The sequence below is a fragment of the Lissotriton helveticus genome, chromosome 3_1 (genome assembly GCF_964261635.1).
Source record: "Lissotriton helveticus chromosome 3_1, aLisHel1.1, whole genome shotgun sequence".
NCBI classification, from domain to species: domain Eukaryota; kingdom Metazoa; phylum Chordata; class Amphibia; order Caudata; family Salamandridae; genus Lissotriton; species Lissotriton helveticus.
The window spans coordinates 735,802,693-735,814,782 of record NC_136061.1 but is presented as its reverse complement, the minus strand read 5'-3'; the positions used below and the strand labels follow the sequence as shown (position 1 = coordinate 735,814,782).

At 43.9% G+C, this 12,090-nt stretch overlaps 1 protein-coding gene across 4 annotated transcripts in view; it reads right to left on the bottom strand.

The window, feature by feature from the left end:
- The window catches only part of BTBD10 (BTB domain containing 10), a 215,346-nt gene that overhangs the window by 14,349 nt on the left and 188,907 nt on the right, over positions 1 to 12,090 (bottom strand). The gene's annotated exons all lie outside the window — the stretch shown is intronic.

Here is a 12,090-nt window from a genome sequence, read left to right as displayed (position 1 = left end):
TCTCTTTTTGTGGTGATTTCAAACCATAACTGAACATGATTTGGGGTTTCCCCAATATTATTTGTGGTCATGGTCTGTCATTCCTTCCAATTCTTTGCGTTTATGGCCCGATGTGGACAGGCTTCAAGATGATATCACTTGCTGGTTAATGAAAATCTGCCCAACATTGATTTCACATTAGTTCTTGTCCTTGGCTGGAGACTCTTCCCTAAAAGATTTGCTTCTGTGTGGACTATTTTCATCAAGATGTAAATTGATACTTGTATAGCGCACTACTCACCTGCAAGGGTCTCAAGGCGCTTGTACGAATACAGCTGTGGAACACATCCTGGCTTTACCTGTGAGGTGTCCACTCCTGGGCACCCCCAAGGTGGAGACCAGGCATCCTTAGCGTTGTGGGGGCATTTGTGGAGATTAAGCAAGCTATTGCACAGAGTTGCAGAGTGGGACTCCATGATTGGAATAGGCACCGAGGCGAGAATGATCAGGTCCGTGGAATTTTGAGCCCAAGACCCGCCGAGGCAGGGAATTGAACCCTGGTCCCGGGCTAGCCTCTGCATCAGGGTCTGCCGCTCTAACCATTGAGCCACACTTCTCCACTAGATGCAATAAGTTTGGCACTAGAAGTTTTTGTGTAATGTATTGGTGCTGTATAGAGAGTAGGAATTACTTCATTCAGCTGTTGTGGCTATGTTTCAGCAGGAATCTGCCCAGGAGCAGATGCTTGGCCTTGTGTGTAAGAAAATGAGGCACACAGACAGTCAACATGCAATGATTTGTTTGGCTAGCAGGCAGCTTCTTCGTTGAACCCAAATCATTGGTTTTATCAGTCTAGAACAGCATGTCCAGCAAGTAAAAGTTCCTCTGTGCAGAAGTGGATAGATTAGAGCAGCAATATTACAGGATAAGTTATTTTAAGTTAAAGTCTTGAAGGATTTTTGGCTTGATTCATGGGGTGGCCAATAAATCATCTGATCACCGGTGAAGCGAAGATATAACTCCTTTATGGTGAATGCCTACAATTTTTCAACTTTCCTTACTGAGGTAAAAGCAAGCTGAACAGGGGGTCTTCCACAAAAGGAATTTAAAGTACAGTCTATGAATGGGCTTGAAAGGAGGAAGCATACGTAGGCTACAAAGTATTTAGCTCCCACGAAACTGAAGACACCTCACTGGATAAAAGGCCTTAAAATTTTCTTTCAGAAATTGCTTTAGGATTCCTTGTGAGAATGAAGATGAGGAATAGTCGTTCATCATTTTAAATCTGGAAATTGAGGCAAGTGAACCAAGTCTGATGAATACTTGAGACCATCTCACATAGTTCTTACAAGTATGGTAGCACCTACTGAATCTTTAGCCCTTCGCACTAAGTCTTACTTGAGGATGGCACACAAGCCTATGTTAAAATGTTGCGGTTTCTGAAGGGATATTCAGATGTCCATACTTAGAGTGGCAGGAACCATGTAGTCAGAATCAGTGATTCAAATTAGTGCCGGGGATCTCTCCTTTGTGTCTGGAGAAGAGTCTAGAGTGATTCCTTAACTAAATTGCCGTGTATGTTGACAGCCTAAATAGGTCGCAGTACCAAAACTGACAAGCCCATGTCAGGGAAATCAGAAACCTGAAGTACTGATCTGTCTTCGCTCTCCTACGCACTCTGAGAAGGCGAGGAAAGACTTAAGGGAATAGGACTGCCCATATGATTGAAAAGGCATTGCGCCCAGACACTGGATGATGGAAGCAGTTTGTGCAGTACCTCCAATTACAGTTCTCCAGGGAGGCAAACTAGTCTACGGATAGCAAGTCCCACTTTAGCTTGGTCCCGGTGGAGCTCCTATTCATTTCAATCTGAAAGAGTGTAGCTGAACACATCTGCCTGGTTGTTTCAGCATCCAAGAGATGTTCTACTACAATGTCCACCTCACTGATGATGGTCCAGTTCCATAATATCTCTGCCTCAGATACAAAAAGGGGCCTTGTTTCGCTTTGATTTGCGATGCAATACAGAGGTTGGGTTGTACGTTCAGATAATACCTTGTTTTGTTAATTACAGAAAAAGGAACAACTGCCAACCTACGCCTGATGGGTCATACCTCTAGGATGCTTATGTGGAGTTTCTTCTCAACTTCTGACTAGAAGCCTCTTGTGAACTGCTCCTGCATGTATGCACCCCATCCTTCAGTGACGTGTGTAGTCGCAACAGGATCCGATAGGAAGACTTATAAAAGCACAGTTAAGCAGAGGAAGGAAGAACTGAAGAGCTTAGCTTGGGACAATTTGGAGAGAGCCAGTTCCCTTTAATAACACACAGTTTCCGGGATATTATAAATCGTCCTCTATTCACCGAAGAGGTGAGAAAGTTGGATTCCTTGATCCTGGGGGATGCCTGTGAACATCACTTTGCAGCTATATTTAATCGTAATGGCCTCCAGCCAGAGGCAAATAGTGGGGATTTGCCCTTGGACCTAATCTCTGCTTCTCATCTAAGAGCATCAATCTCAGAAGCGGAGGTTGAGGAAGCCATAACAAAAGGAATTAGCATGAAAGCTCCTGGCCCGGATGGAGTGCCTTTAGATCTATTTGAAATTAATCCAAGCTGTGAGCTCCTTTATTGACTGTTTTTAAAGCAGTGGTTATTGGCCACATCCCAGCAACTTGAAATGAGGCCATTGTGGTTCCAGTGTTTAAAAAAAGGTAATTGGAGCTACCCTGCCTGCTACAGGCCAATTTCCCTTATTGGCACCACAGGAAAGCTGTTTGGGAGGGTTGTCCTTACCCACCTCAAAACCTGGGCGACTGATACAGGGGTGATGGCAAGAACACAGTATGGCTTTAGGAGAGGGATGAGCACCACAGAACAACAGTGCCGCAACTTGTTCCAGATTATGGGCAACTACATGAAGGAAAGGCTCTATTCCACCTGGCCTTCATGGGCTTGTCCAATGCTTCTGACACCCTAAACTGGGAGAAGTTGTGGGCACTCATGGGGAAAATGGGTGTCGAGGAAGCACTGATTTCTCTTCTCCGTAAGCTTCTTGCTTCCACCTCTGTTACCATAAGATATTCCCACAAGGGGAAAAATACAGCCCCATAGTTTCTACAGAAGGTGTCCAGCAAGGATTTATTTTAGCCCCCTTACTTTTTAAAATTTATACCAAGGGTCTGGAGGATTTTTTTAAAATCTGATAAGGGAATTGATTGTCCACGCACTAGGGGCATACCGGTCCCGCTACTTTCATATGCGAATGACAGCAAATGGCCTCCAAAAATTACAACGCATTTACAGATTTTATGTTGGCACTTGATTTTAAAGTCAATTTTATTAAATCATATATTATGGCCACAATTAGAACATATGCTGTAAGGGATAAGAGAATTGATAAAATGAATAATTTTAATTACTTAGGGAAAAATGTTAACAGGATGCACTGGGAATTGCTTGTTACTGCAAAAGTGCAACATGCGGGCAGAGTTGTTGAGGGGCTTTTTCGCTTTGCCTGTAAATTGAGCCATAAACCAGTGACTTACCTGGTTACACTCTATAAAACCAAATGTGTGCTTGTTGCAACATACAGAGCCGGAGTGTGGGGTCACCATAACAGCCGCCATTTACAGATCATGGAAAATACATTTATAAAAAGGTTACTGATGATCCCAAATAGTGCCCTCACACTCTTGTCACCATGAGCTGGGGCTTGACTTTGTAGAGTGTCGTATAGATATGGCCCCCTGCTATTATGGGCTAAAATCTGGTTGTCTGAGGAGCTAGTATTTTCAAGAGAGGTCACTAAAGACTATCAATCTTGATGGAACATTATCTATCCCTTGGCTCAGATTTGTAAGAGATAACCTTTACAAGCTAGGTTTGGGGCACTACTTTGATAACCCAGCTGGTATCCACGAAAATGCAAAAGACATCATAAAATAGGCACATTTTACGGGGGTGAATATACGCCGCTCTCAACCCGTGGTGACAGTTTTCCCTTGTTCATTCCAACCCCAGCAGCAATTTAATCTAATATTCACCATTAATATACAGACACGATTTTACTTAAGATTTCGCTTACTGAAACCTCATTTTTTAGTGTCTTTCCCGTAACAATCGAGATGGGCAGATAAACTGGCATCTTGCTCCTATGATAATTTGGCAGTTCATAGCACATTGCACTTTATGCTATTTTGCCCACTCTATAAAGAGCCAGGAGGAAAAAAATGTTATTCCGATGTTAAAAGAAATTAGCCCATGCACTTATATTGAAGGTTTTAATTATCTGCACTCTTTGGCTACTTATGCTATATGCATTAGGGTTTCTAACTACATCAACGTAGCAATGGCTGTTAGGAAACGGTACTAGATATAGTAGATGAACCCAAACACTGTAATTTTCTCATACACAATCTAAGCATTGATGTATTTTTTTCAGGCGGGGGTTATACAATGCTGTGGTATTAAGTGCTTGTAACATGGATTGCACTTTTATCAAAGATGGAATTTTAAGGATTATATTTTTTTTAAATAATTGGATTGTATGAATTTCTTCTTACACAGATTTGTAAATAGGTCACTGGAATATTAATTTGTAATGTTGGTTTTTATGGCTTTCTTCTGAAACCGAATAAAGGTATTTTGACTTGACGTGTAGACAATGATTTTCCCATTTACAGACGGTTGGAACATAAGACCTACTACGAACCAATCCCCTACTTCTGCATCTAGCTTCTCCCGGTTAGGCCACATCTTGAGCCTGCAGAAAGGAATCAGGCCAATGCAAGAGGATACGAGACCTCAGGTTTCCTTTATGAAACTTTGGTTAAGGTAAGTCCTAGTTCTTAGACTACACTGAAGCAGCCAGTCAACCAAGTATGGGTATGCTTGGTAACGGTCTTCGAATGAAGGCAGATGTTGGCGCTAGGCACTGTAAAGATCTGGGGTGCAGACTTTAGACCAAATGGAGGCTTTGAAAGTGCTGCTTCACCACTGAAAAACTTGCAGACATTGCCTGAGACCGATGTATAAGGACATGAAAATACACAACCTAAAGATCCAAGGAGATGAGGTACTCTACTTCCTAAAACATCGGAAGGACTATTCAGAAGGATTGTTTTTTCAGGAATTTGATCAAATTTGAAGGTACAGTATTGGCCTCCACTCAACTGAAGTTTTAGTGACCAGATATATATCTGGAATAGAATCCTTAATTTCTCAGTTTCTTTGGTAAATTTTCTATGGTTCCTTTTAGGAGGAGGAGAATATATATATTGCGGTAATATACATCGTGTTGCTTTCTGGGTGGATGGTTTCTATATCAATTCCAGAGAACTGTCAGACTGCACTATGTGAAGCACACAGTGATCTGTTACTGCGGCCGAATCCGGGGACAAAGCAAACCAACGCAAAAAAGCATGTTTCAAGTTCAACCCTGACCAGGTAAGCAGGGGTAACTTGTGAAAATTAAGCTCCCACCAAAACTATGTTGTACACTTAACCGTCACTTCTGCTTCAAAAGTCTCCTTGATTGGATCCAGACTGTGTTGGTGGACTTTAGGGTCACCCAGGGCCTGCCTTTCTAGGAGAATCCTCCTCTGTAGGCCCCAGATATTTAGCCATAAATCAGAGTAGAGTATGGGTGCCTCTACGGTAAAATTCCTAGGGAGCTAGCTCTGTTATTATGAAGGGTGTCATTTAAGGGTTCCAAATAACGTTTGGCCATCAAAAGGCATGTCTAAAATTTTTGCCTGGACTTCCGGATGGAAAACATCCCTGCCAGAGTAGGACTACTGCTCCTGCAAGTTGATAGAAGCCTGCATTGAAAACAAGCATTGGTATAGCCAATAGGTCTCGCTTGTGGGACCTTATAAGTATTTAGTTTTGCAGCACAATATCCTCGGTGCAACAAGGATATTGTGCTGCAAAACTAAATACTTATAAGGTCCCACAAGCGAGACCTATTGGCAATGCCAATGCTTGTTTTATCTACTGATCGAAGTGCTGTTCAAAGCTACAAAGCCTTGTATGAGGTCATAGGCCAGGGCCAGGCTCATTAGGGCGCCTTTGCTTATGTAAAGCGAAATGACACTCCTGAGCCATGACGCACTACATCAGTACTTACAAAATACAAATAAAAAATAGCACATGCAAGGTGTCTCGAGCATGAGGGCAACACTTGCACACGTCCGGCAATAGCTTCTTAATATTAGGTTACACATATAATGTAGTCCACACTCATTCTTGGAGTTGTTTTTAAATGTATTGGAATTCATTTGACTTTTGTTTTGCATCTGTATTATCTCCTGTCTGACGTTCCGATTGTTTTAACCATAAGGTCATTTTAATCATGTCCTGTGAGGCACACACAGAACTTTCAGATTGTGTAAGGCATTGTGCTTAAAATACACCAAAGCCTAGCTCCATTTGGGATGTGTTTCTCATTTAATGGACTGCAGATGTTTTGCTAGCAGTGTCGGACTGTGACTACTTACAAATATAGTGTTAGTGAGTGAGAATTACAGCTTCACACACATGATTAATTGAATAAACACGGCCATGTTCCACACAAGGTTGTAATCACAGGTAGAAATCCCTCACATGATCAGAGCGGTCAGCGCTCCAACAAAGACTAAGCAGGAGAATGTGAAGTGCCAGGGATATCTAAAGGGATAAAAAAAAAAGGTGTCTTTTATTGCATAGATTAACTTCGAAACAACAGAATTCGGAAATCGGAACCGTGGTTGTCTGAAGGGTAAGGAATGCTGGTGTTCATTTTGTTTCAGTGATGTAGGACGGGCCAGCTTGTGTGTGGAGAAGGGGGCAGAGGGCAGACAGGGAAGAATTATCTGCCGAGCTGGGAGCTCACATTTCAACACTCTGCTGTGGTGGTGAAACAGAACATGAATCGCGATGTCCGTGAAGCAAGCGCCGTGCTGAGAAAACAAAAGCCACAAATTTTGTTTACACATCGAAACACATACTACTAGTTGTGAAATGCAAATGTGGTTAAAACCTTGAAGCACAGCATCCTGAAGCGGGCGCCATGCGGATACACGAGCCGAGGCAAACAAAAAAATAAATAATAAGGGTAAAAACATGTGTGACTGTCAGCATTAAGGTTGAGGTCACCCAGAATAACGAGAGGAGATTACGGTAAAATTTGTATTAAGAGGGAATCAACATCATCAATAAAGATGCAGTAAGGCAACATGAAACTCTAAGAACAAGCACAGCATGTGCTGGAGTGGAGTTCAAAGCAGCGAAAGAAATGTCAACAAATGCGTGCGCCGGGAAAGGAAGGCAGAGAAGGGGAGGGGGGAGGAGAAATGCCACACGGTGGGCAGGGGAGCGGCGAAAATGACTAATTAGGGGAGGAGAAGCCAAGAAGCCGCAGAGCGCACGCTGGGCGAAGCCCTTTGATGTGCTGTGCGGCAAATGCAATTAGGAGGGAGGGAGGCTGATGCGCGTTCGTGTTTGATCACGTGGTTCACGTGAACTTCATGAAAACGCCAGCAAAAAGCTGGTGGTTTCATGAGGATTTTGGCTACTTGAATTCTCGCTCCGCTCGATGCGCTTGCGCGCATCGATAGGTCGCGAGACCTAAAAATCTATTGCGAAGTAGATTATGCGGACACAATTGCACCCATATTTGAAAATGGTGTTAGCCTCTTTCCTCCTGTTCTCTGGGATGACCCGGATGAGTGCTGAAGTGTGCCACATCTGGTGACCGTATCGCCTCAGAATGGGCAAGGGTTTCACAGCTCACGTGGTGCCACAAAAGGAGCTTGGTGGGCAGTCAAACATGCTAACAAATGTTATGCCACTTCTCTAGTTGGGGTGTAGCTGCCTAACCTGTGGCTGGATGCATTCGTTTAAGACTCTTCAATCAAACAAAATCCAGGATCAGAATGGATTTTGTGGCTTTCCAAGGTTGTTCTTTAAAATCATAAAGAAAACATTGCTGCTCTGCAGACATTATGGGGAAGGTCAAACCTTCTTGCTGCTCTTCCCAGTAAGGTTTGATAGTGGGTGATGTCATCCAGCAATGAATCAACTTGCGTAGGTGAATTGTCCTCTTTAGGAAGTATGAAGTGTTCCCACTCTTTAGGATCATCATCCTCATCTGGTTCTACCCCAAAAAGGTCCCAATAATCTTCAATATCTGAGAGTAGGTGTATGTCAAATGTACTCGGTTTATCCATGCCCCCATGTATTGGTGAGGCAGGGCACTGAGCTGGCATCACCAACAGGCAGATGTGGGAAATCGGGGCATATCTGTTGCAGAGAAGGTAGCAGTGATTTTGGGTTGGGGTGGGGTTAGAGGAGATGGCAGAGAGGTAGCATCAGAGACAGAGGATGTGGCTTTGGTGTGCCAAGTTATTGTCATATCTGTGTTTGAGGAATTAACCTCTGGAATGTGACCATCAGCTAATATCATCAGAGGTAACATGATCATGAATAGCACAAGAACATCAATCATGGGTTGGTCTCTGTGGAGACGCCCTGGGTAAAGCTAGTCATAACTGCTAGAGTGGCCTTCGACTCTAAAGGTATGAAGCTGGTATTCAAACTCCTTCCGTCATTCCGTCTCCTCACAAGGTTCCACTTTAAATTCTGGCAGGTAGCAGACATCCAACTGCGCAGGACTGTAGGCTATTTCAGACGTTTGCTTCTGGTCACTTACTTCAATCTCTAATACGGATTCAAGTATGCAAAGATTGTGGCAAAGTTAAAGGTTGAAAGGAATCCCTATGGTGTGGCGGTGGATGCACATTAGTCCTCAAAAAAGGTGATTGTCACCACACAGATACTCTAAAGTGCTCTTGTTAACAAGGATCTTGTCGGCAGTGGCTTCTTGCTTGTCGACAAAGGGCCACTTATCAATAGACTTTGCTGGTGAGGTGCCAGTGGACAGCAGGGTTCTTTCTAGCAGATAGTGTCATTTGGTTTTCAATGTCTTGAGCATCAAGTCTCTAGCACTGTATTTTCCTGCAGTTTCCTGCGCAGGTTGTTGCTTGCCATTTTACGGAAGGCTTTGCCTGATATTTGATTACGATGGCCAAGGACGCTTTTGGAGGTAACGTCGAGCTAAGGAAGTTCCATATGCCTCCTTTTTATGTCCCCTGCTTGGAAGTGGTTGGTGATGCACCTTTCACAGACTCGCAGCCTGAGGGGAGAATTTCCACTTTATAGGAGAGGTCGGGCGGAATTCTCTTCAACAAATAAAGAGTCAGCCTTCTTTTTCCGTCCTTTGGTCTTCGAAGGGAAGGACTTACAGCAAGACACTTTTTATGGGCTGAAGGCAAACTCACTGATCAAGATGGTCGGCAAAGATGTTCTTTAGCCCGACAGAAAAGTCTTTGAGAACGTTTATATTTTTGACAATCCCCAGGCCAGTACTAAATAATAATAATAATAAAACATTTATTAAGCGCATGGCTGCACAGCTGTGTATCCCCGCGCTAAATGCTGAAAACTCTCATCCGAAGGTTATGTCAGAGGGGACAGGGGCCGGAGTTATTGAGGAAAAAGGTGGGTTTTTAAATTCGCTCTGAAAAGAGTTTCAGAGGGTTCCATTCTTAAATGTATCGGAAGAGCGTTCCAGAGTTTCGCTCCTAGATAACAGAAGGATCGGCCGCCGATTTTTGCTTTTTGAACGCGGGGCAGTTTGAAGAGGGACATTCCTGAAGACCTCAAATGGCGAATAGGACGATGAATGGTCATGAGGCTTTTTAGATATGAGGGGCCTTTGTTGTGGGCTATCCTGTGGACATGGCAGAGACTCTTGAATTTTATTCTTTCCCTTACGGGAAGCCAGTGCAGCTTGGACAGTGCTGTCTTGGCCGAGGTTCTTTTCGAAAGGCCTAGTACCAATCGAGCGGCTGCATTCTGTACACATTGCAGCTGGTGTAGAAGTTTTTGGTTAATGCCTAGCAAAAGGGCATTCCCGTAGTCCAGGTGAGGTGTGACAAGAGCATGAACGATGGTTTTCCTGGCTGTAATCGGTATTAGGTCGATGATTTTCCTAAGAATTCTAAGTGTACCGATGCATTTGCCAATGACCTTGTGGACTTGGGATTTACCTGAAAGGTCAGAGTCGATCATGATCCCGAGATTTTTGACTTTCTCGACCGGTTGAGGGCATTCACCAAGCAGTGTGGGCCACCATGCTTGGGACCAAAGGGAGGTTTTATTTCCTATTACTAACACCTCAGTTTTGTCACCATTCAGCCGGAGGCAGTTACTGTCCATCCATCCGGCGACAGCAGTCATGCACTCCGAGAAATTAGAAGCATTCTTATCAGTATCCGGGGTAAGCTTGAACATGAGCTGCGTATCATCGGCATAGCTTACTATGCCCACACCAAAATTCTCTATGATTTGAGCCAGGGGTTCCATATAGATGTTGAACAAAGTAGGGCTCAGACTAGAGCCCTGTGGAACCCCATAGCTCACGATCCGAGAGGATGATTTGAAAGGCGGGCAATGGAGCTGGAAGGTTCTGTTGGTGAGGAAAGATTTAATCCACTCCAGCGCGTCATCTTTTACTCCAATGTCAGAAAGCCGGGACAGCAGCGTGGCATGTAGCACCGTATCGAAAGCGGCGCTTAAGTCTAGCATGACCAACGCTGCGGTTTCACCCTCGTCCACCATCTTACGGATGGATTCCGTAGAGTACAAGACAGCAGTTTCTGTGGAGTATTTGGGTCTAAAGCCAGATTGGGTGGGATGGAGAATGTTTTCTGCCTCTAAATACGCCATGAGTTGAATGTTCACAATTTTTTCTATTATTTTGGCGCATTGGGGCAGTAGGGAAATTGGCCGTAAGTTTTGAAATTGAGTGATAGGAATGTTAGGTTTTTTTTTCAGAGGGATGACTTGGGCATTTTTCCAAGCCTCCGGGACGTAACATTCTTTGAAGGAGAGAGAGATGAGATGGCTTATTTGGTCCAGGAGAGTGTTGTCCATGATATCTTTACATTTGTCTAATGGACATGCATCATTAGGGGAGCCAGAATGAATACTGTTAATTATGCTGGACAATTCTGCTTTGTCAGGAGTGAGGAAGTGGGTGAGAGTGGTCTTATGGAGAGAGGGAGATATCGTGCCGGGTGTGGAGGGAACGAGGAATGAGGCGTGAATCTTTTCTACCTTGTTGACAAAGAAATCCGCAATTTCTTCGCATAACTCATCGGAGTATGTGTCTTGCGTGTCCAGGCTCGATGCGTCTGTAAGTTCTTTATAGATCCGAAACAGTTCTTTGGAGGGGTTTGTAGCCTGTTCAATTCTACTTTGGTAGAAGAGACTTTTTTCCTCTTTTATGAGTCTCTGATAGACCTTTAATTCACGTTTGTATTTCTCCTTCAGTTCCATGGAGTAGTTCTTTCTCCATTTCCTTTCTATCACTTTGCATCGGGTTTTAGCTGCCTTAAGTTTTTCTGAAAACCACGGTTCGGATTTAGTTCGCCTAGCTGGGGGCTTACAAGTCCAAACGGGCGATTTTGTCAAGTGCCTTACTCAACCAGAGTTCGTAAGAATTCCAGGTGTCTTGAAGGGATTGACCTAGGGGGGGAGGGTCAATTTTTAAAGCGTCAGAGAGGCGTTCCGGAGTGTAGTTTTTCCAGTTGCGACGTTTGGCGTATAAGGGTTTATGGGCATTAATCTTAGATCTGGTCTTGGGTATATTGAACATGATCATATGGTGATCTGACCATATGATAGGGACCGGAGGTTGTATGTTAATGTCTGTCCAGGTCGCAAAAATGGGGTCGAGAAGGTGGCCCTGTTTGTGTGTAGATACAGTGGAGAGCAGAGTGATCCCCAGCGCATGCAAGGCTGTCTTCAGAAGTTGAGCTTCCTTGGCTTGTAAATCTTCAAAATGAAGATTAAGGTCGCCAAGTACCATGAAGTTATTGTGTTTGATAGCTAATTGCGTCGCCGTTTCAATTAGTTGATTACAGAAAGGCGTGGCCGTGCCCGGGGGCCGGTAAATGAGAAGCCCAGTTATAGTCATGTGGGGGGGTACTGAGGTTAAAATGCCAGAACCCCCCCCCAAAAAACACATCAGTTTGATCAAAGCTGACTGAAGTCCAGGGAGGACA